The sequence below is a fragment of the Trachypithecus francoisi genome, unplaced genomic scaffold (assembly GCF_009764315.1).
Source record: "Trachypithecus francoisi isolate TF-2019V2 unplaced genomic scaffold, Tfra_2.0 Lachesis_group7, whole genome shotgun sequence".
NCBI lineage: Eukaryota > Metazoa > Chordata > Mammalia > Primates > Cercopithecidae > Trachypithecus > Trachypithecus francoisi.
Genome location: NW_022681472.1, coordinates 76,830,813 through 76,854,145, shown reverse-complemented (window position 1 = coordinate 76,854,145; position 23,333 = coordinate 76,830,813). Strand labels below are relative to the sequence as shown.

Genomic DNA, 23,333 nt, shown 5'->3' with positions numbered 1-23,333 from the left:
GAAGGAAAAATTATCCCATTCTTAAAAATAAAATTGACAATGTGTGGTACCCAATACAACATTCCAAAACTTGTAAAGCAGCAAGAAAATATAACCTATACTGAGGGGGAAAAAAGCCAATTAAAACTGATACAAAATAAGCATAGAACAAAGTGACATTTAAATAGATATCATAACTGTATTCTGTATGTTTAAGAAACCAGAGGAAATATTGAAAACATTACATAAAGACATAGAAACTATTGAAAATGTCAAAATTGAACTTTTACAGATGAAAACTACAATGTGTGCAGTGAAAATGACAATAGATGAGATTAATAGCGTATTAGACATTGCAAACAAACAGCATATTAGATATTGCAGATTAATAAACTTAAAAACACCAGTAGAAACTGTACAAAGTGAAACAGGTGGAAAAAAAGAGGCTGAAGAGAATGGAGAATCAGTGAGCTGTGGGACAATTTCAAGAAGCCTAATGAGTCCTCAGATGAGAAGAGAGAGAAGAAACAAACAATTGTTGAAGAAATAATTACTCAAAATATTCCAAATTTGCTGAAAATAATAACGCCACATATCCAGGAAGTTCAATGAACACCAAGTGCATCACAAGATAAAAATCTTCATATGGCATATCATAATCAAATTGCTTAAAATCATTAAAATATACAGAGAGAAAGGTAATAGAACTTCAAGAAGAGGTAGATGAATCCACTATTAGAGTCAGAGATTTTACTAGTACTTCCACATTAGTTGAAAAAATACACAGAAAAACCGTAAGATAAGGAAGATGCAAACAATACTATCAAGCAACTTAATGGACACTTATAAATCATTCCACCAAACAATAGTGCAGTACAAATTCTTTTTATGTGCAAGCAGAACATTTACCAAGAGAGACTATATTCTGGACCAAAAAAAAGTAAAAGAATTCAAGTAATAAAAAGCATGTTCTTTTTTCACAATGGAATTAGATTTGTAATCAATAACAAAAAGATATCTGAAAAATACACAAATGTGGGAAACTAAATAGTACACTTATAAATGACAATGCATGGGCCAAAAAAGACATTAAAAGAGAAAATTTTTAAATTCAGTATTTTGACCTGAATGAACATGAAAATACCAAATGACAAGATTTGTGGGACACTGCTAAAGCAGAATTAGAGATGTGGAGAGCCCCAAATAACTGTATGGGTAAGGAAAACTTTCCCAAATCAATAACAGCATCCGTCCTCAGAAAATAGAATGGAGAGCAAATAAAATATCAAAGAAGCCTTAAAGGAAATAATAAAGTTAACAGTGGATCTCAATGAAATAGAAAATAGAAAAACAATAGTAAATGATAGAAAAATAATTTTAAAAATAATAGAGACCAGATCGGGCATGGTGGCTCACGCCTGTAATGCCAGCACTTTGGGAGGCTGAGGCAGGTGGATCACCTAAGGTCAGGAGTTTGAGACCAGCCTGGCCAACATGATGAAACCCTGTCTCTACTAAAAATACAAAAATTAGCCAGGCGTGGTGGCAGACACCTGTAATCCCAACTATTCTAGAGGCTGAGGCAGGAGAATCACTTGAACCCAGTAGGCAGACGTTGCAGTGAGCCAAGATTGTGCTGTTGCACTCCAGCCTGTGGGACAAGAATGAAACTCCGTCTCAAAAATATAATAATAATAATAGAAACCCAAACCGAGTTCTTTCAGACTGTCAATAAAATTAATATATCTCTAACCAGACTAATAGCATATAAGAAGGAAGACACAAATTAACAATGTTACAATGAAAGATGTGATATCAATATAGATTCCATGTATATAATGGAATACTATGTACAACTTTATGCAAGGAAATTCAACCATTTACATTATATGGGGAAAAAATCCCTGAAAGACAATAATTTCTAAGATTCTTGAAAGAAGATACAGATAACCTAAATTGCATTATACTGCATTATACATTTTTTTTTTTTTTTGAGATGGAGTTTCTCTCTTGTTGCTCGGGTTGCAGTGTAATGGCGCTATCTTGGCCACTGCAACCTCCACCTCCCAAGTTCAAGCAATTCTCCTGCCTCAGTCTCCGAGTAGCTGGGATTATGGGCATATGCCACCATGCCCGACTAATTTTGTATTTTTAATAAAGATGGGGCTTCTCCATGTTGGTCAGGCTGGTCTCGAACTCCCGACCTCAGGTGATCCACCCGCCTTGGCCTCCCAAAGTGCTGGGATTACAGGCATGAGCCACCACGCCTGGCTGCATTATACTTTTTAAGAAATTATAGTGAAAAACCTTCCCACAAAGAAAACTCCAGGCCCTGAAACTTTATTTGTGAATTATGCCAAATATTGAAGGAAGAAATAATACAATTCTGCAAAAATTCTTCCAGAAATTTAAAGAAGAAATATATCCCAAATCATTTTATAAGGTCATCACTCTTGTGATATCAAAACAAGAGTAAGGAATTAGAAGAAATATGTAGCTAAACTACAGACCTATAGCCCTCATCAATATAGATTCAAAAATTCTTAACAAGACTTTGCTAACTTGAATCAAACCATATATAAAAAGGATAATACAACAAGATCAAAACTAATTTAATCCCAGGAATGTAAGTTTGGCTTAATATTTTAGTATTTGAATGCCATCAATTTAATTAACCATATTAACAGATTACAAAAAGTAATCATCTCAATAGATGCAGAAAAAAATGGTCAAAATCCAACATCCATTCTGGACAAAGGAAGTCTCATCAACCTAAAAACAAAAGACTTTTCTTTTTTCTTTTTTTTTTTTTTTTTTTGAGACAGAGTCTCACTCTGTCACCCAAGCTGGAGTGCAGTGGCGCTATCTCAGTTCACTGCAACCTTTCCCTCCCAGGCTCAAGCAATTCTCGTGCCTCAGCCTCCCACGTAGCTGGGAGTACAGGTGCACATCACTATGCCTGGCTAATTTTTTTTTGTATTTTTAGTAGAGATGGGGTTTTACCATGTTGACCAGGCTGGTCTCGAACTCCTGACCTCGGGTGATCCACCCTCCTCGGTCTCCCAAAGTGCTGGGATTACAGGCATGAGACACCACACACAGCCTAGAAGACATTTCTTAGTCTAACTAAATGTGTCTACAGAAAGTATGCAGTTAACATCTCACTTAATTGTGGGAAACAAAATGCTTTCCCCGGAAGTCAGAAGCAAGATAAGGATATTCAGTCTTATCACGTCCAGTCAATATTGTAATTAAGTCAACAAAAAGATAGTAACTGGTATGTCTGCAAATACAGAATATGTATTAAAAGCTTGAGTCCTTTTCCTCCATGAAGATCCCCAGCATACTTGGATGTGTGTGTAGGACCTTCAGTCCTCTTTGGAAAAAGGGAGAGTTTGATAATCCTTAATCACTGTTTTTCCTTTAAAGTAGCCAAGATTCAGGTAGAGGAAGAGGAGGGTATCAGGGTGCGGAGAGGACGAGTGGCACCATACCAGTGAGCAAAGTACAATCCCTTCTTGTTTCCAGCAGCAGGGCAGCTGCCCACCGTTTAGTATTTCAAAGATACTTTATCTGTTCTCTTCTGTTAAAAAAAAAATTAAGTAAACCAAAGACAAATGCTTTCAGGAAAAACAGCCAGTGTTTATTAAATTTAGACTATATTACAGGTATTAGTAAAGAGACATTATTCATACAATATTCAAACTTATTAAATCATATCTACCCTGTGACCCATTACTATCCTTGCTTTTCATTTCCTAACCCAAATATCACAGATGTCGTAAGTGGCATAGCTAGGATTTGAACCCAGGTCCATTTGACTCCAACTCTCTTACCCGTTCTTATATACAACCATCTCACTACAGAGGTCAAGGTGGTTGATCAACTCTCTCCAGCTGAAACTTTAAATATGTGTAACTACTGCTTCTAACATAACTGTACTAAATCAGTTTGAAGTTAAATGAATGAGATGATGTATATTAAATCACTTATGCGTGGGGTTTCCAATATCCTTCTTTCATTTTTAGCCTGAAACAGAATCCTTGAAATATAGTATTTTTATATTCCTTGGCTATTACAGTAGCATAATTTCTATAAATATTCTTGGTCTGTGCTCTGCCTTTAATAGCTTAGGAATATGATATAGAAGATATAAATTATAGATTGGGCATAATAATATGATAGAGCACCTCAGGTGGCCTGGTGGATCACACACGAGATTAAGTGTCAAGAAACCTGAGTCAAACATCTCTTGAAATCTGATGCTTATTCTCCTCCGTTTTGGTTCTTTTTCTTTTCTTTTCTTTTTTTAATTGCATAAACTTTCTCTCCTGACAACATAGTTAGCTGCCATCTTGGCTGTTTCCGTAGCTCCATCCCTTAGCAAATCTGCCAGTAAAAACACTGTGAGTTCACTCTGTTGTTCCACCACGAGAAATCTTTCATTTCATTTCTCCAGAACATTTGCATCCCCATCCTGGGCCTGTCATTCAGACAGTTATTGCTAATCAGAACAAGTAAGAAAGCAACATGATTATGCCAAGCATTTTAAAAGATACTAAATTAGCTAAATAAATGTTAGTTTTGTTTCTGTTTCTATTGCCTTGAAAAATTCATTTTATAATCTCTTCTGTCATTCCATTGTGAACTAAAGGAGAAAAGAAAGGGTGAGATAATTGCCTTTAGCGCTGACTTTCTTTTTGCTTCAGATTTTCCACTTGTAGGAAGAGATACTGATGTTTTGGGGCAATATAGAAATCAATTGTTTCGTAGACTGGAATTAGAATTTCAGCAAATAGACTTAAAAGACATGCAATGGATTTAAGGGTGTATTAATAGTACACAAGCACCATAAACAATTTTTATCTCTTGTAGAACTTACAACCATCCTCTTAAGTTTCTGTTATCTGAATTTAACAAGTAAAGGAAAAGGGAACCAGAGATGGAAAGAAAATTACTCAAGTGAATAAATGACAATGCTGAACTTTGGATTTGAATCTCTCTGACCCCCAGAAGTCTTTTATTAGTACCATAGCAATGGGCATCTTGCTCTGAGTCTCAAATTTCTCAGCTGTAAAAGGGAAGTGAGTGACGGTCATTCATTTAATATTCAAATATTTATTGAGCCATTGTACGCTAGACATGTGCTAGAGATACAATAGTAAACTAAACACAGAAATAATGTTCAACCCAATAGAGTGACAGATATCAAAGTAGTCATACTGAAAAAATGACTGATTAGAAACTGACTTCAAGTAGTCTGCAAAATAGAAATATGATTCTACGATTGTACGTAAGGAATGTTGCGGGAAGCAGGTGATCAAAGAAGACTTGTCTGAAACCATGTGCTTTGGGCTCACAACAGAAGGATAAGATGAAATTAACTAGACAAAGGTGGAGAGGGTGGGCAGGACTCTGCTGGGAAGTCCTAACCAAGACAATAGTGAAGCAGATGCTGGTGGTCAGAAGAAACATGGTTCTATTTAAAGATCTGAGTGGTCAATGGAGCTGGGAGCAGGTTGGGGGACAAGATTCCCATGACAAACTCTTCCTAACTGATGTGGCTGTTCTGTGGTTTAATGTCTAAGAGGCAAGGCCAGCCAGTGGAGAGTGCTTTGTAAATTAGAAAGCACTATGATAATGTGAAGGTTTGTGGGAGTTCTGGGGTTTTTTATTTAAAAGACTATAACATCTCTATTCTTAAAGTCTTAGCATAGAGAGGAATCTTTTCATGGCGTGAAATTGGGATTTACAATAGCTTCTGTATCAACATCAATAGAGCTGAAGAAAATTCTCAATGGAACTTAGCTTAACTCCTGGTGTGAAAATGTGCTTCAAAGCATTAAATACGCAGCCCCTAGCTGTTTCTAAAGAAACTGCCCTTAGACTGACAGTGTGCATCCAAAGTTGAATTAATCATATATTTTTTGGATTTTCAATGTGTGCTCCTTGGCTAATGAGGAGAGAGCCAGAGAAACCCAGGCTGCCTTATAGTCCAGACAACAGAGGAGACTGTCTCCCTGGGAGAGGAGGGCAATGGAGAGGAAAGCCTGGAAGCTGGTGTTGGTGACCTGAAAAGTCCTGCAGCAAAACAAAACAAATCCCTCCCTGGGATTTTTGCCCACCCGCCTTCTATGTTTGCTTTCTACTTAGGACTGGACCACACCCTCCCAGCAGAGCAGGTGATAGGAATGGCGGCCCATTTCCCTCTTCATCAAAACTGTTTTCTTTCACTCAGGACAACTGAGTACAATGGCCTACAGGTTCCAAAGAGGTATGGAAAAGTTAGTAGGACCCTGGGTTTGACTGCCTCAGTGGTTTAGGGGTCCTGCCATGTACTACTTAAAATTTTGAACGTCGCTTATAAAGATTATTATCTCCTGGTAAACTTGGTCCTCGGTCACAGAAGGACAGCGTGGGGCCTGCACGTGTGCATAGGCAAAGGATTATGGCACTGACTTTGCAACCACAGTTCCTTTATTACCAAATGAGTCATGTGTCAAACACTCAGAGCCTCAGGATCCAGATCTGTGTGATGTTTAACCAGAAAATTCCCTTCTAAACATAAAAATAAATTCCTTATTTAGATTGTTTAATATTAAGTTTAAATTAAAATAAAACATTCTACTTAAATGTTAAATGTTAACCTTTTATAATAAAAAAACACTGAAGTTCACAGATTGTTTTTGCTATCAGAGACAACCTGGTTTCTAAGGATGAGGTTTGGAGAAGCAAAAATAAAAGCAGACGAGGGTGAAAGTCACAAAGCTGGGCTCTAGAACTCTGCCACTCATAAACTGCTCCATAATCTCTGGTCCTTGGCTTCTCTGAGAATGCATTTCCTTATTGGAGAAATACCCTCCTATCGTAAGGACAACATAAAGATGAGAACCCAGACATGTTTCTGTAGCTTTGGGCACTCTGTAAAGACTCTCCCTCCTCTGTAACCTCAGTTCAGTTCCATCACACACTGCCTTTCTAACAAAGATGGGAAAATAGAAGTATGGAAAGGTTAGGATTTCTCCCACCTATCAAAGTCCTGTAGTCTTAATGTGGCCGGAGCACACCTTAGCCTGGGTCCCAGTGCTGTGGACCTATGGTGAAAAGTGGCATTCGGATGTAGAGGATTCTTACTACAGGAGAGGAAAATGTGTAATATGTCCATCAGAAATGAAGGTGGAGACAGCAGGGAGGAGCTCAGTGAGTGGCATGGGGGTGGCACGGGAAGGCTGATCCGCGTGCCTGTGGGTCCCCGTGGTCCACTGCTCCAGCTCTGTTTTTCATCCTCTTCTAGCTCCTCCACCACTCACGCCTGCCCTCTGTTTTACCTCCGTACCTTGGCTCACACCCCCACCTCATCTATTTAACTCTCTCCTTGTTTCTCTCCTTATCACTTTATATCACTGCACTTCCAAACCCCTTTAAAAGGTAGTGAAGGGGAAGAGATTATACTCATAGTGAACCACGTGGTCAGAACCTATCCTTAGTCTCTAGGCCATCAATCATGGGGACAAAATTTCAGTGCAGATTTCAGTGAGCAATGCATGGGGACAAAAAAGGCCATCGTCAAGGTCATTGATGCTGGACTTCAGCTGCTAGAATTAAGGGTCATGCACTAAAATGTTTAAGTTGTCTCATGTCACAAGATCATTGAAAAGGCATACTAGTAATGGGGAAGGGTCAGGAATTATAGAGCTGTACTCACAAAGTTGGCACGTTTGCCCACCTGCTATTTATCAGCTTAGGCAAACTTCATTCACTCACTCATTCATTCATTCAACAGCCCTTTATGGATCATATACAATGTGTCAAGTAAAATACTGAGGGTTTTAAGATGAAAGAGGTAAACCCTATTTAAGGGGAGTACAGCCATGCTAAGTATACATCCCGTGTGCCACTACTCTTTCTTCTCATGCTTCTTACAGGCTTCATGACTTGTTTACAGCACTCTAATCCTAGAAACCTTCTCAGCATAGTGTAACTGATTCCAGTTTTTAGAATTGGCAGGAGTGGTGAACCCTTTGGTCTAGTGTCACTGCAGAAATGGTCATGGATAAATCTCTACACCTCTACGCTGGATTTGACATCCAATGGATACGCAGTTTCTGCTACATGAATGTAAATAATAAGAAAGGACAACTTCCCCTATCAATCTGACCCTCAGTGTTCTCAGTGGCTTTCTGCCTCTAGTACCCAGTGTCTGACCATTCAAGGGCTCTTCAAATTGGGAAGTATGCAAATGATTTTAAGGAAGAGCTGCAGGGTTATTGAAGACAAGCTCTTTACTCCTTGGAGGAAGATTGCCCTCTCTTTTCACGTACAAGTTTCCTCGATGAGAATTTATAGAGCCCACTCTGTACCAGCCACTCTGTTGGACCCTGCAAGTTTAGTGACAATGAGAAACCATTTTTACCTTAGTTCAATGGAAGAAACATACATGAAAATAAATACCAAGCACAACAAAGTTATAATAGAAGAATGGACAAAGCTCTAGGGGAATCCTGGAGAACATAATCAGTTCTGCCTAGAAGCACCATAAAATGTGTTTAAAAGGAGGGACATTTGAGTTGCATCTTAAAAGGTAAGTGGAACACAGAAGGCTGAGGAGGTGAAAACAAGCTTTCTAAGGAAAGGAAGAACAGAAGAGTCAAATGCCCTGAGGTTTGAAATGCATCAAGCCAAACAGGCCAGCTCAAGTGGTGTGAATCCAGATTATGAAGAAATTTGAATGCCAGCTTCATGATACTATAAATTAAAACACAAGTAATATCCCTGACTTGTTTATTAACACAATTCCAGTTTGTGTTTTCTAAGTTAACTAAATGTCTACAAGTCAAGGAGCTATTGGTTCCTGCCACTAAATGGGGTAGTTCATCAACACAGGAAATATTTTATAACGTTCCAGAAGGAAAAAGAAAAAAGGAAGGAAGGAAGGAAGGAAGGGAGGGAGGGAGGGAGGGAAGGAGGGAGGGAGATAGGAATAAGTCATAGCTGAAAGAAAAGAAGGAAGAAGAGAAAATAGAGAAATAAAAAGTAAGAAATCATTTGGGTCCACTGCCAGCAAGAGTTAGGAAAGCTGATTTCTTAAGATAAACTGAAGTAAAACAAAATATGCTCCATATGTTGAAACTGTATACTTCGTTTGAAATAAACAAAAACATGTTTGGAGAATAGCTTCCATAATTAAAAAGAAATTAAAAGAAAGAAAGAGAAACCATCTGGGGATAGATATATATTTAAACACACACACACACGCACAATTACACCAAAACTTGAAGATTTTCTTGACTTAAGTAAACTCCCTTGTTGCAAAAGTCCATTGCAACAGGCTTTGCCGAAAGCACCCCAAGCTCCAGTTCCATGTAGGAGCTATACAGGGTTATTCAGCATTGCTCAAAACCAAAAAGACCTTTCTAAATCCTGTCCTTTGCTCCTGCTTTCTTCTCTATTGTGAATGCACCTTATCCCTTTTTCCCCCTGAAGGATGCCTGCTCACCTACTCACCCCTCAGGGCCCAACTAAAAGGTCACCTGTCCCAGGGGGGTGTGCCTGGAGCCCTGGGGTAGCTAATAATGTCTTCGTCATCTGTGAACTTCATGCATGTATATCAGTTTTCTAGAGATGCTGGAACAAAGTACCACAGACGGGGTGGACTAAAATAATAGAAGTTTGTTGTTTCACAGTTCCAAAGGCTAAAAGACCAAAAGCAGGGTGTGTATCAACAGGGTTGGTTGCTTCTGAAGGCTCTGGTGGGGGAATCTGTTCCATGCTTCCCTCTAAGCTTCTGGTGATGGCCAGCAATCCTTGGTGCTCCTTGGATTATACATGCATCACACCATTCTCTGCCTCCACCTTCACGTGACCTTCTCCCTGTGTCTCCGTCTTCACATGGCCACCTTCTTATGAGCATAACAATCATGTTGGATTAGGGGAGCATCCTACTCTAGTGTAACCTTATCTTCATTTTATGAATCACATCTACAATGACCCTGTTGCACCTAAGTTTGTATTCTGATGTGCATGGGGTTATAACCTCAATAAATCTTTTGGGGGCACCAAATTTAATCCATAACAACATACTCTAATATAGCTCTTGCTTCATTGAAGGAGTCAGATGTATTTGTGTCTGTGTTCCTTGTTCTCAAAAAGTCGGTGAGAAACTCCATTGCAGTGAATATAAATACATGTATATTTAACCTTATGTCTCCAAGGCTGAGCACAAACATTTTTGTAAGCTCATAGTTAATGTTTCCTAAATTGAATTAAATATGGCCCATAGAAATTATCAACAGAGAGTTTCCAATTCAGGATAAAAGGAGAAGGCTTGGAGGCAGTTACGTCTGCTCCCGAAACACTGGGCACGTGGTGACCCTCATGTCACTGTACTTCCCAGATGTCCCTAGTATGGGCAATATGGCAGAAAAGTATTCTTGCCTGGAATAACCTAATGGAATGGGCATCTGAGAAGAGTAGAGCCATGTTGAATTTAGTTCTGTCTAGATAGCTATATTGTATTGATACTGTCTTCTCCTCTGTGGGCCTCAATTTAGCCTCAAAAGATGAAAATTAGACAAGAAGGAGCAATTTTAAGGCTTAATGAAGCATAGTAACTCTCTTTTCAAATGAAATCTTGTGAAAAGTTCCAATCTATATAACAGATCTATGTGAAATTGCCGGAGATCAAGTGAAGAAATTGAGCCTGGAATTCCATGGGTTCCATCATCCTTAAGGAGTCTCCACAGGAAGCTCTAAAGAAATGTGGAAACAAAGACTGAGAACTACTTGGTCAGATGAAAGTCTATGTTGGGTATGCTGTCATAGATATAGAAGGTCATACATAAAAATTTAAAAAGAGAAGAGGAGATGGGAAAGCTTGTTAGAAAATAAAAGAGAGGCTGGGCACAGTGGCTCACGCCTGTAATCCCAGCAGTTTGGGAGGCCGAGGCAGGCAGATCACGATGTCAGGAGTTCAAGACCAGCATGGCCAACATGGTGAAACCCCGTCTCTACTAAGAATACAAAAAAAAAAAAAAAAAAATTGCTGGGCACGGTGGCGGGCATCTGTATTCCTAGCTACTTGGGAGGCTGAGGCAGGAGAATGACTTGAACCCAGTAGGCAGAGCTTACAGTGAGCCAAGATCATGCCACTGTACTCCAGCCAGGGGGACATAGCAAGACTCTGTCTCAATTTAAAAAAAAAGAAGAAGAAGAAGAAGAAAGAAAACAAGAGAGAAGCTAGGGGAGGAAAACAGTAAGGAGAGGCAAAGCTCTTGGACAAAACTTACTGTGGTCATAGAAAGAGAGTTCAAAGTGGTTTTCCAATCCTATCTTTGTAGTCATCTATTTAATTATAAATTAAGTGTGTCCATATGTTTTCCAAGAACACTGTTGTTTTTAAGTGTATCATAATTATATGATTGCAAAGGTAACTAGTCTGAAGGAAGGACTGAGAATGTGGAAGACCTCGTACAAATTTCAGCTGATGATACACAAAGTGAGTGCTTTGTCCTGCTCAAGGTAGTAATATCTAAAACAACTTGATTACTCTGCCCCTTTGCACTTTTTGCTCCAGCAATCAGGAATTGATTATATTTCCCAGGGCACACCATTTCGCTGTTGGCTTCTGCTCTGTGGATCATGCTCATCCTTCTGTCCGAAATGCTCATCCTGCCTTGTACCCCTACTCTTCTTTCCTAGTGTAGCTTAGACTTAACATTCTCCAGGGAACCCTCTTTGAGCTCAGAAGTCAAATTAACCTTAACCTGCTCTAACTGCCTTTGTGCACCCTCTGTGCTTCAGATGTGCCATCACACTGACTTGTAAGCTATTTCTTCAGTTGCAGCCTATCTTCAAATAATGAGTTCTGTAGGACATTCTTATTTGTGTCTTTACTCCCTAGTACTTAGCACTGTGATTGGCACATAAAAGGTATTGATCAATGTTTTCTGAATGAATTAATTGATATATGAAAGAGTTTATTTCAAACTGTTCTAAAGTTTTCAGATAATCTTAGAAAAGTATCAAGATGCGAGTAGGCATCATTTGAATGAAATGGAATGCTGTTGTTAAATCTCTGGTGAATTTACTTTCCTGTTCAACACAGTATGAAGAGGAAACATAGAAAGTGGACATTAAAAATACCAAAAAACCTATCTTGGAAATTAGCCCAAGAACCAACTGTTTTCTTTTAATGGTATATTTCTTCTCTTGTATCACAACTAATATACATTTCAGATCACACACATGCCCAATGTTTGTTTGTATTTACCATAATTCCTTATGCAAGTCCAGATGTTTGGACCATTTAGGCATCTCATACATGTTTGATGAATTAAGGAATAAGTAATAGAACCCTTAAATAAGATGAACCATGATTCCAACATCCATTAGCAAGCTGTTAACAGTTTATATCTGTCTAGTTTGAAATGTAGGTCCATCCACTTGGAGAGGGGAATGGAAAAATGTGATACGAATACCTGATCTGTCTAGTTATTTTGAATCAGTACCTAAAATGTAATCACCTATAAGACATTTGCTACACTGAGATGGAATGCTGAGTTCTGGCTCTAGGTCTGCCCCTTATTGCTATGTCAGATTAACCTTTTGGCTGATAAAATTGAGTTTGGTCCCACCTGTCTTAATATACTCTCACTTTAGGGAACACAGACCAAATTTTCTTGAAGTCTATAATAACCTAGTATGATTCTGACATGATTAGATGTGAGGCTGCATTGCAATATATGCATATCCTAGGCAGGCTTGTAATTTGGAATCTTTGTCAGGCAGGAATTATCTGAGTCTTAATTTAAAGAAATAAAATCTTGTGTCTTTGATTAATTTCCAGGAAGATTAACTGGAGAAAACTCATCCTCTGTGAACTTAAGCAATGAACTTTTGACTCCACACTTATAGACCACTCTATCAACAAAAGGTTTGCAATTACATGGAGACTTCCTGCTTGGAAGAGAGTTTCACTGAGCATTATTTGAAAGTGGAACATGCATTTTGGGGTAGGAATGATAAGGAATCCCCCACTCACTACCTAATGTAGTTCATCAAATATTTCTTCTTAACTACATATTTTACTCCTCTGAAAATTCTAGCAAATTAAGCTCCCTCCACCTCCTTCCATTCCCCACTCATTCATTTTTATTTTCCTGATCATTGTCAGCGTAACTTGCTATGTCTGATCATGCATTTATATAGCACCTAAAAACTCAGTGTTCTCCCGTCTGCATTACCCTGACAGACCCTCAGAACAGCTCTTAGAAGGGCAGGTCAAGTTGATTTCTGCTCATGTTTCAGATAAGGAAATGGAGACTCAGAAAAGGATAAGGAAATGGATGGAACTGTACCTTTAACCAAAACACTTTAACCAATGTTTGATGTCTAGTTCAAGGTTAATTAATTGTAACACAGTGTTTTAATGGTCTTTCAAGAAAAACCTCTTCTGCTTATGCATTCGTTTTTATTATTTGCAGATAGTGCAAACAGTGTTGATGTTATAATAGTAACCCAAACATAATCTCTTTCTTTATTGAGCTTATAATAGGAATGAAGCAATTGCAATCTCTACTGGTTCATCCAGAAACACAAATAACCAAACACACAAAACTACTCATTGCATTTCTACTGTGTGCAAGTCATTACTCAGCCTTTTGGCAAAAAGTGAGCCAGGAAGCCCACCATCCTCGCAGAAGTCTGTGAAAAATTAAGCAGCTCAAAGACTTCAGCCTCCATTTAGAATATGCCATATACCTGGCACAAGGATGGAGGAAAAGCTGAAGCTATTGCTTGATACTTAAGAAAACATTCGTATTCAGTCATTTAATCAATTATCAGACCATCTCAGTGAAAACATACTACTTCAAAAGACCATATTATCATTTAACTGAACTTCTCATCAGAACCTGATTTTCCTCATGTCTTTTGTTTGCTAAATTCTTTTTGCTTTAGTTTCTAATGGATGGTAGTTACTCTCTTCCAAATGCAATGCCTAGATGGGAAGAAAAAACACCATTCCTAGAGCTTTTCTTTATATTTTTGTGTTTAGTTTTTTAACAAACTTTTTAATTTCGTTTTAGGCCCACAGCAAAATTGACAGAAAGTACAGAGTTCCAATATACCTCATGCCTTCAAAATCCACAGCCTCCCCACCACCCTCAATACCCTGTACTAGAATGGCATATGCATTACAATGAAGTTACACATTATTATCACCAATGTCTGTAGTTTACACTAGGGTTCACTCTTGCTGTTGTACATTCTATGGGTTTTGACAAATGTGTAATGGCATGTAACCATCAATTTTTGTTTGTTTGTTTTTTGTTTTTTTGTGTGTTTTCTTATGTTTTTTGAGACTGAGTCTTGCTCTGTTGCCCAGGCTGGAGTGCAGTGGTGTGATCTCGACTCACTGCAACCTCCACCTCCCAAGTTCAAGCATTTCTCCTGCCTCAGCCTCCTGAGTAGCTGGGATTACAGGCGTGTGCCACCACACCTGGCTGATTTTAGTATTTTTTGTAGAGACAGGGTTTCACCATGTTGGTCAGGCTGGTCTCAAACTTCTGACCTTGTGATCCACCTGCCTCGGCCTCCCAAAGTGCTGGGATTACAGGAGTGAGCCACCGTGCCCATCCCCTGTAACCGTCATTATGGTATCACACAGAAGAGTTTTACTGTTTCAAAATCCTCTTTGCTCCAGCATTCCTTTTTTCTCTCAATCGCTGGCAACCACTGATTTTTTTTTTTTTCCGGCTTCCATTGTTTTCCTTTTCCAAGACCACCACGTAGTTGGAATGACACAACATGTATCCTTTTCATATTGGCTATTTCACTTGGTAATATACACTTCAGTTTCATCCATGTCATCTCATGGCTTAATAGCACTTTTTTTTGCACTGAATAATATTCTATTGTCTGGATGTACCACAGTTTATCCATTCATCTCCTGAATAATATTTTGTTTGCTTCTAAGTTTTGGCAATAATGAGTGCAGCTGCTATAAACATTTTTGTGGAGATGTTTGTGTGGCCACAACTTTTCAGTTCATTTGGATAAATACAGAGGAATGCAATTGCTGGACTCTTCAGTAAGGGTTTGTTTAGTCTTGTAAGAAACTGCTAGCCCATCTTCCAAAGCTGCTGTACAATTTTGCATTTCTAAAACAATGAATGAGAGTTCCTGTTGTTCCACATCCTTGCCAGAATTTGTGTCATCCGTGTTTGGAATTTTCACTCTTCTAATAGGTATGCACTGGTGTGTCATTGTTTTAATTTTCAATTCCCAAATGGCATATGATGTTGACCAGTTTTTCTTATACTTATTTTCAATCTCTGTATCTTCTTTTTTGAAACATCTGTTCAGATATTTCACCTGTTTTTGACTGGGGTTTTCATTTTTTTTTATTGTTGAGTTTAAGATTTGTTTGTACAGTTTGAATAACAGTCCTTTATCAGATATAGCTTTTGCAAATATTTTATCCCAGTCTGTGACTTGTTTTCTCATTCTCTTGATTTTATTTTTATATAGTTTTCTATGTGCAGAAGAAACGTGTTTATTTCAGTAATTTTAGGTATTATAAATAATTAGAAAAAATGATTGATGCCTAAAAAGTCCTCCTTAATAACAGGCTTGGTATCTGGTTTATGACTATGGAATAAGCCTTGCAAGAAGCTAAAAAACATCTCCTAGCAAGTCAGAAATATAGACAAGCTAAGAAATCTCAGAGTAAAAAAGTTATTCCTACAGTTTATGGTAGATCAGTTTAAACTTGGAGAAGTAAGCTGGATTATTATCAGTTCTTGATATCTACAGGTAGGCTAAAAAACACAATTAGATATTTCTGGCACACAAAAGCCAAACTTATAGCACAGAGGATATTAAAATTTTTTTAAATAAAGATTTCTTTTCTAGTCAGTGTAATTTAGGACTATTTTATTTACCACACACTAAGAAGTTCTTCATATATGAATCGGCAGCAATTATTATGTTCATGTAAATAAAACAAGCCAAATAAAAGAAAGCATCAAATGAATCATACTGATTCCAAAAATTGTTAAATTAATTGATGTTGTCAAATCCTTGCCTTAGGGACAAAAACTTGAACACAAACAGAACTAATACCTTGTGCTGTCCTCATTAGGAGTCAGGGTGCACCTCTCAAGCTATGTCAGAGAGAGAAAGAGATTTCTGTCTGAGACAGACCTAATCAAACCAAAAAAAAAACAAGACAAACACACAAAAAGTATTATTTTGTCAGTCACTAGTCTCCAAAATAAATACCACCTCGAGCTTTTTCCTGTTAATTTTTATCTCCCTAATGAGAACTTTATCCTTGCAGACAATTATGTAAAAAGAACTGTTATTTGTATCCATAAAGAAATCTATAATGTGTGTAATTTTTATAAGCCCTTTTTGCTGAATTTTATTTCTATTTAAAGTGCCTGACATGGCACTTTATTAAAAAGTATTATTTGTCAGTCACTAGTCTCCAAAATAAATACCACCTCGAGCTTTTTCCTGTTAATTTTTATCTCCCTAATGAGAACTTTATCCTTGCAGACAATTATGTAAAAAGAACTGTTATTTGTATCCATAAAGAAATCTATAATGTGTGTAATTTTTATAAGCCCTTTTTGCTGAATTTTATTTCTATTTAAAGTGCCTGACATGGGGCCCCAAATCATTTATTCATTTGACACGTGTTTACTGAGCAGCTTTTCTGTACCTAGGCACTAGGATAGATCTGTGAAGAAAATGCAGTGGTCATAACATAAGGCAGTCTAACTATGTAAAGATAAAGAGTGGAAACACTGAAAATCAGGTGATTAGGGAGCATTTGTCTGATGAAGTGAAATCTGAGCACAGATGTGAGTAAAATGAGAAAGACAAGCAGAGATCTGGAGGAGATTTCTAGGACAGTAAAGTGAATGTCCAAATCCTAAGGAAGGAAATGCAAGGATCGCGATGGAAGCTGGTATAGCCAGACTAGAGAGAATAACAGATGAAAGGTGCATGAGATGAGACTGGTGAAGAAGCAGACCAGGGCCAGATGGCCAGAGATTTGTAGGTCATGACCAAGATTTGACATTTCCTTCAACTACAATGGGAAATTGTTGGTATTTAACAACTATTTATAATTTATGGAAGCAATAACATTTTAGGGAATAAAAAATATCTTAGTGCTAATAAATATTTCTAGTGATCCAGAGTTTCTTAACCATTGCACTGTGGCATTTTGACCCAATTTGTTGTTGTTGTTGTTATGGGGGACTATCCTTATTGTAAGATGTTTAGCAGCATCTCTGGCCTCTTCACATTTAATGCCAATAGCACACCCCTTTCAGTTGTGGCCACAAAGAATGTCTCAGACAATGACGAAAGTCCAATTACTCCAGTTGAGAACTATTGACCTAACCCCATTCATTTTACAGATTTGGTAACTGTGCTTAGTGAAATTCAATTACTTAAGTTATGGTCAACAAAGTTAATTTTAGCCTTGGAGCTGATTCACACAGATTTATAGATAATAATGTATAGACTATACATTAGATCTAATATTTGCTTTATCTATATATATCTTTACATACACATAAAATACTTTAGTGTTTTCAATTATTTTTTGAGGTAGTTACCTTTATTCCCATTTACAGGTAAAGAACTTGACACTCAGAAAGGTAATGCAATTTGACGTCAACTTGTGGCTCAAACTCAGAACTCTAAATATCATCTATTTCAGTAATAAAGTGTCAGCTTGGGATACACTAGAAATGATCATTTGAACTGACCATGAACCAGAAACTTCCTTGAGCACAACGTTATTCGATACCAGTTCAAGGAATATCAGGGATTCTTGATCTTCCAACCCCAATCTCACTATGAAGGGGAAACAAGAGTTTGAAAGTTAAAGTGAATTCTCATTTTGATTTTTTAAACTCTAAAAATAATGTAAAGTAATTTATTCTTTGATTAGGCCACACAGATGAGCTGCTATGTTTTAAGCAAGGTTGTTTCAAAGGAGACTGTTAAAAACCCCATTGAAAGGACGCTCTCAGTCTCTGGGTCTTCTATTAAGGAGGAGCTTGTTCTACTTGTTTTTAATTCAATGGCTATTTTATGACTTTGGCACCCACCAGGTCTATGAATGGGTCCCATAGGAGGGCTTCAAATCAAAATAGTATGTGAGCTGGGGATTTAGAATTTATGGGACTTATTTTCTTCATTTCCTCCTGAAAGAAACCAATAAGTTTAAGGAGCAGAGGGAAGCATCTCTGAATCTCTGTTTACAGTGCTGAGTCCTGCTGGAGGCATTTCTAAGTAATATAGAGGGCTAGCATGAGGAGGGAGAGGGGAGAATGGGTAGGAGAATAGCATTAAGGTAGTCAGAGAGAAGGTTTGGCGGAAACTTTTGGGTCCCCACCTCAAATGTACTTCTACATTGAGAAAGCTGCTTACAGCAAACACTTGCAACTCTGGCCAAAGACTTCTTTTCACTGCTACAAAACACTTAACCCATGCACGAAACAAGCCAGAAGTGCCAGAACTAGTGCTTGTATCCAATGATGAGAGGGTAATTAGTTGACAAATGCCTGGTTTTCTCAGCCCTTGGTAGAATCCATGCAGGCTTCCAGAATGTATATTCCATGCAGTCTTCCAGAATGTCCTAATAGAATTGAGGTCCAGCTGCCGACAGTGATAAATGGCTACACAATTTACCTTTTTGTAGCTTCTTTACCTTCCCTACTTATTCCCCTATTCCCTTAAATATGTTTCCTAGTATCACACACCCAGTAAACTACACATATTTTCATCCTTGCTTCAGGCTTTTTTTCTGGTGGAATCCAAATTAAGACAGAAAGTTATTCTTCTCATTTCTGCAAAGCTAAAAGCCATAATTTAGGGCTCAACTTACATCACTTTTCAAAGCAAGCCTAGGGATTTTACCCTTTGTGCCTTTGCAATCTCTATTTCTTTCACCTTGATTTTCTTTCCCCATCTTTATCTAAGTAGAGGCATCATCCTTTAGAATCTAACCCAATTATTCTCAACTCTGTAAAACTTTCTCTGCCCCTTTCCAGGCTGTATTACTGCTTCCCTCTTTTCCTTTAGTTGCTAAGCCCAGTTGGTTCAAAAGCGAGAATGCATGCACATGTGCATACGAACAGACCAAAGTGGTGAGTAAATCATGAAAAGAGATTAATGGCATAATTCCAAAAGGTTTTTCTTCTATTGACTGTCACTCCAGGAAAACACTTATTCTTCCTACATACAAAAACAGAGGAAAAGAAATAACCTACTTTTAGTCTATATCCCTCTCTTTCTCCTCTATTTTGTGTTTCCTCAATATTTTCTTAATCAAATTATTACTCCTGGCACTATTCACATTTTTAATACTGTTTGGACTAAACTTCAAGGGTGTTTTAAAAATTCTTCCTGGTGGACAACACATCACAAAGATAAAATCAAATGTATATGTACAAGTGCAAATAGAAAATGAAGAAAAATAAGGTCAATGAGTGATGCTGAGGATCAAAACAAGTATTTGTAGTTTTTTTGTGTGATAGTCTATATTTAGGATGAGCTGAAAGAAGTGAACAGATTCAGGATTAGGGCTTTGTTTTTACTTCTTTGTTGTAGGACTGTATAAGTTTGTTGAAAAAATAAGTATATATCTTCCTAAAACCTTATCTGGGGGCAAACTATCATTCTAGCATCATTAAAGAGACAATAAGCATTATTTACATAAATAGATTCACAAATCTATTCACTACTATTTAGTAGTACCAGTAGCAGTAAAATTTACTCCTGTGAACACTGTTGTCTTCTTAGGAATTTTAATACTATAAATAGCAGATCCTGTTGCTGTGAATATCTTGATATGTTTAACTAATTTGATGAATTAGATGTAAGAAAAAGATAAGTTGTTCTGCAAAATAGAAAAAGTTGTCTTTGAAGTCAATAGGGCAGTATAGGAGGCGGTTGAAGAGCAAAAAGAGGAAAGAAAATACGGAGTAATCATGGAAGGTTCTGAGCTGTCCCTGCCAGAATAGGGGATGGCTCAGAGAGGAGTCTCAGTGGCTAAAAATGGCTCAAAAGAACAGAAATATCTGGTCTAAAATTTTCTATAATTTGATATAATCCACTCCTTCTAATTTCCAGTAGATTTTGCACATTTTTTCTTTTGAAATTTGTGAAAGTCCAGTTGTAATTTTTGAAAGGATTTGGGTGAATGAGGACAGCAAACAAAGAAGCCAGATCTCTGAAGAAAAGACTATTGGCTTCTTTCAGACATGTTAATGAAAGTTTCAGGAAAATCTAATCTAGCTCCTAAGTTGCATGAAGTTGTCAGTTGATACCAAGGTTCTAACCTATTTATACACAAAAGTTTAATTTACACTAAGTATATATAAATAATTATGTAGTATTTATATATTTATATACTCTATTACATACTTTTTACACTGTATTAAAATTCATGATTTATGTGTTTGTTTTCTCCACTAGAAAATGTTTTTCTTGATGGAAACAACTGTTATTAAAATCTGTATTCCCAAGGCCTAGAAATGATTCTGGAAGGTGGAAAGCATGCAATAAAATATTATTGAGAGAATAATTATTTCATTTTTGAGTAAGTCTCATATGACAGGCACTTTATTAGTCAATTAACAACTATGAATAAGAGCTAACAAATATTAATATATACTAAGTGCTTACCATGTTTCAGGAGCTATCCTAAACACTTTATAAATGTGATAACTTTTAATCCTTACCTTAATCATCTATGCTAAATTGGAGATAAGGAAACAAACAGATAATAAGGTTAACTTTCTCAGGGTAAATCTTATATGTAAACAAATAAATACATATGCCACATAATGATAAGTTGTTTTAGAAAAAAAAGACAATGAAAAGGGGTTACAGGTGTCAAGGATTTAAAAAGTCATTTTAAGTCAGGTTAATAAGAGAATGTTTTTTTCATAAATGACATTTGATCATTTAAGTTTGGGGGAAGTATTGAGTATAAGATCTTGAGACATATTTGCAAGCCAATAAGGAGACCAGAATAAAGTGAGAAGTAGGGTGGGAAGGGATGAAAAGGGGATATAGGAGATGAGAGTTGAGATGTAAGAGAGTTAAGCTATGTGGGATCTTGATTATTATAAAAACTTTGCCCTATCTAGAATAATAAGTCATCAAATGAAGCTAATCTGAGAAGTGACATGATCTGTCTTGCTTTCAAGAAATTGACTCTGGTACTATGCTGGAGATGTTAGAGCCATTCAGGTGAAATAGTTGAGTGGCTTGAGCTATGGTGGTAGAAGTAGAGGTGACAAGAGCTGGTTGAATTTTGGTTGTATGTTGAAGGTAGAGCTATGTATTAGGCCATTCTTGCATTGCTATAAAGAAATACCTGAGACTGGATAATTTACCAGAAAGGAAGTTTAATTGGCTCACAGTTCTGCAGACTGTACAGGAAGCATAATGCTGGCATCTGCTAAGCTTCTAGGGTGGCCTGAGGAAGCTTACAATCCTGGCAGAAGATGAAGGGAGAGCAGTCACATCACATAGTGAAAGCAGCGGCAAATGTGAGAGAGAGAGAGAGAGAAAGAGAGGGAAAAAGAGAGTGGGAATGCAGTGCCATACACTTTTAAATGACCAGATCTCTCAAGAACTCACCATTGTGAAGACATCACCAAGCCATGAGGGATTCACCATGACCCAAACACCTCCCACCAGGCCCCACCTCCAGCATTGAGGATTACAATTGAACATGTGGTTTAGGCAGAGACAAATATACAAACTATATCAAGTTGTTGGGATAAACTAATGGGATAGATGTGAATTTCACAAACACACATAAACACACACACACAGACAGACACACACACATAAAATCAAGCATTGGCCTGAGCAACTGGGGCATTGGGGTTTCAAATACAGAGTTGGAGACAGCTATGTTGGATACTGGGGGATACGGAAATCTTTTGTGGACATGCCAATTTTAATACTTCTATTATGTTATGTTGGATAGGCAGTTTGATATATGAGTCTCGAGCTCAGCAAATAAGCTGAGACTTCCCATACAAATTTGGAGTCCTCAAAATAGAAATAGCAGTAATAACCATGCTGTTAGAGTGTGGTCACCAAGGAAGGGTGTGCAGATAGAAAAGGGATTCAAGGATGGAGCCCTAGAAAAATCCAAGGACTAAATACATGGAGGAACCAGCAAAAACAAATAAACAAAAAGTGAAGCGAGCCATGCAGACAACATTGTAGGAGAAAACCAATAAGAAAGCATCTCTGTATCCAAGCAAAGAAAGCACTTAAAGGAAGTTATTTGCTCACTATAATATTGCAGGCCATACATGGATAGTCACCTCTGTACCTTCCACAATACTCTGTACAGTGTCTGGCACACAATGGCTACTCAAAATGATTGCCAATTGGACTTATTGTTATACAACATTTTCTGATGAACTCTAAGTAGAATATTTACTAAATTCCTTAGGTAGCTTTTCTTCATATGTGAGAGTTTGAAGTTTGTGCTTTCTGAAACCCACAGCCATAAATCTCCCAAATTTCCCTAAAATTCACTGTTACTGGCAGGTGAAATTCAGGCATTACCATACTATATCATTGCCCTGGCTAGACCAAGTACTGACAAAATCTTCTAAACATAGCTTTCAGATGTAAGACTAACATTTATACATAATTCTTACAACCTGGAATTATAAATAAGCAAAAACTGAAGTAGTATTTTGCAGGATCAGCCCAGAGGATGGAACATGACTTTTCCATGGTGGCTTATGTAAGACTAAAAGTGAACGGGTGAAAGTGGTATTCACCCACCAATCTGGATTATGACTCACACAAACCTGAGGTTACCGGGCTGACAGACTACATATGATGCATCCACTGTTATAAGTGGCCAGATGTAAGTCTTAACTTTAAATTCACAGAGAGTTATTTGAGTGGGCCAATAAATGGCCTAGTACAATATTGAACATGGCCTCTATATTTGCTTCTGTTATGTTTGCACACACAAGTAGAACATCTTTCAGACTGCACAGGGACAGTGAGTTTGATGAGATGGAGAAGAACAGGATCAAGTAGTTATTCTTTGGAGGGAAAATGAATCACACTGTCAGCAGGTGGAAGAGGATGCCTTGGAGAAGCAGGGAGCAAAACCCACATACGCTTGGATCCATGTGGGGCAAGACATGGAGGAGCTTTCCCTTCTGTGTTCCCAGGGACATGGTGAACATGAGCTGTTCCACTTGAGCTGCCGATATGTCCTCTCCACCCACAGAGTGAATTGTGAGAATTCTGAAACAAAGTCGCCAGCAGGCCAACCA

The 23,333-nt window shown here is 37.7% G+C and overlaps 1 long non-coding RNA gene across 1 annotated transcript; it reads left to right on the top strand.

Moving 5' to 3' along the window:
• The first annotated feature begins 666 nt into the window (after nt 1-666).
• Nucleotides 667-21,702, top strand: LOC117079451. Its single transcript, XR_004435449.1, has 3 exons — nt 667-677; nt 2,826-2,835; nt 21,603-21,702. It is a non-coding gene; the product is annotated as an uncharacterized LOC117079451 (long non-coding RNA).
• Nucleotides 21,703-23,333: the final 1,631 nt, after the last annotated feature.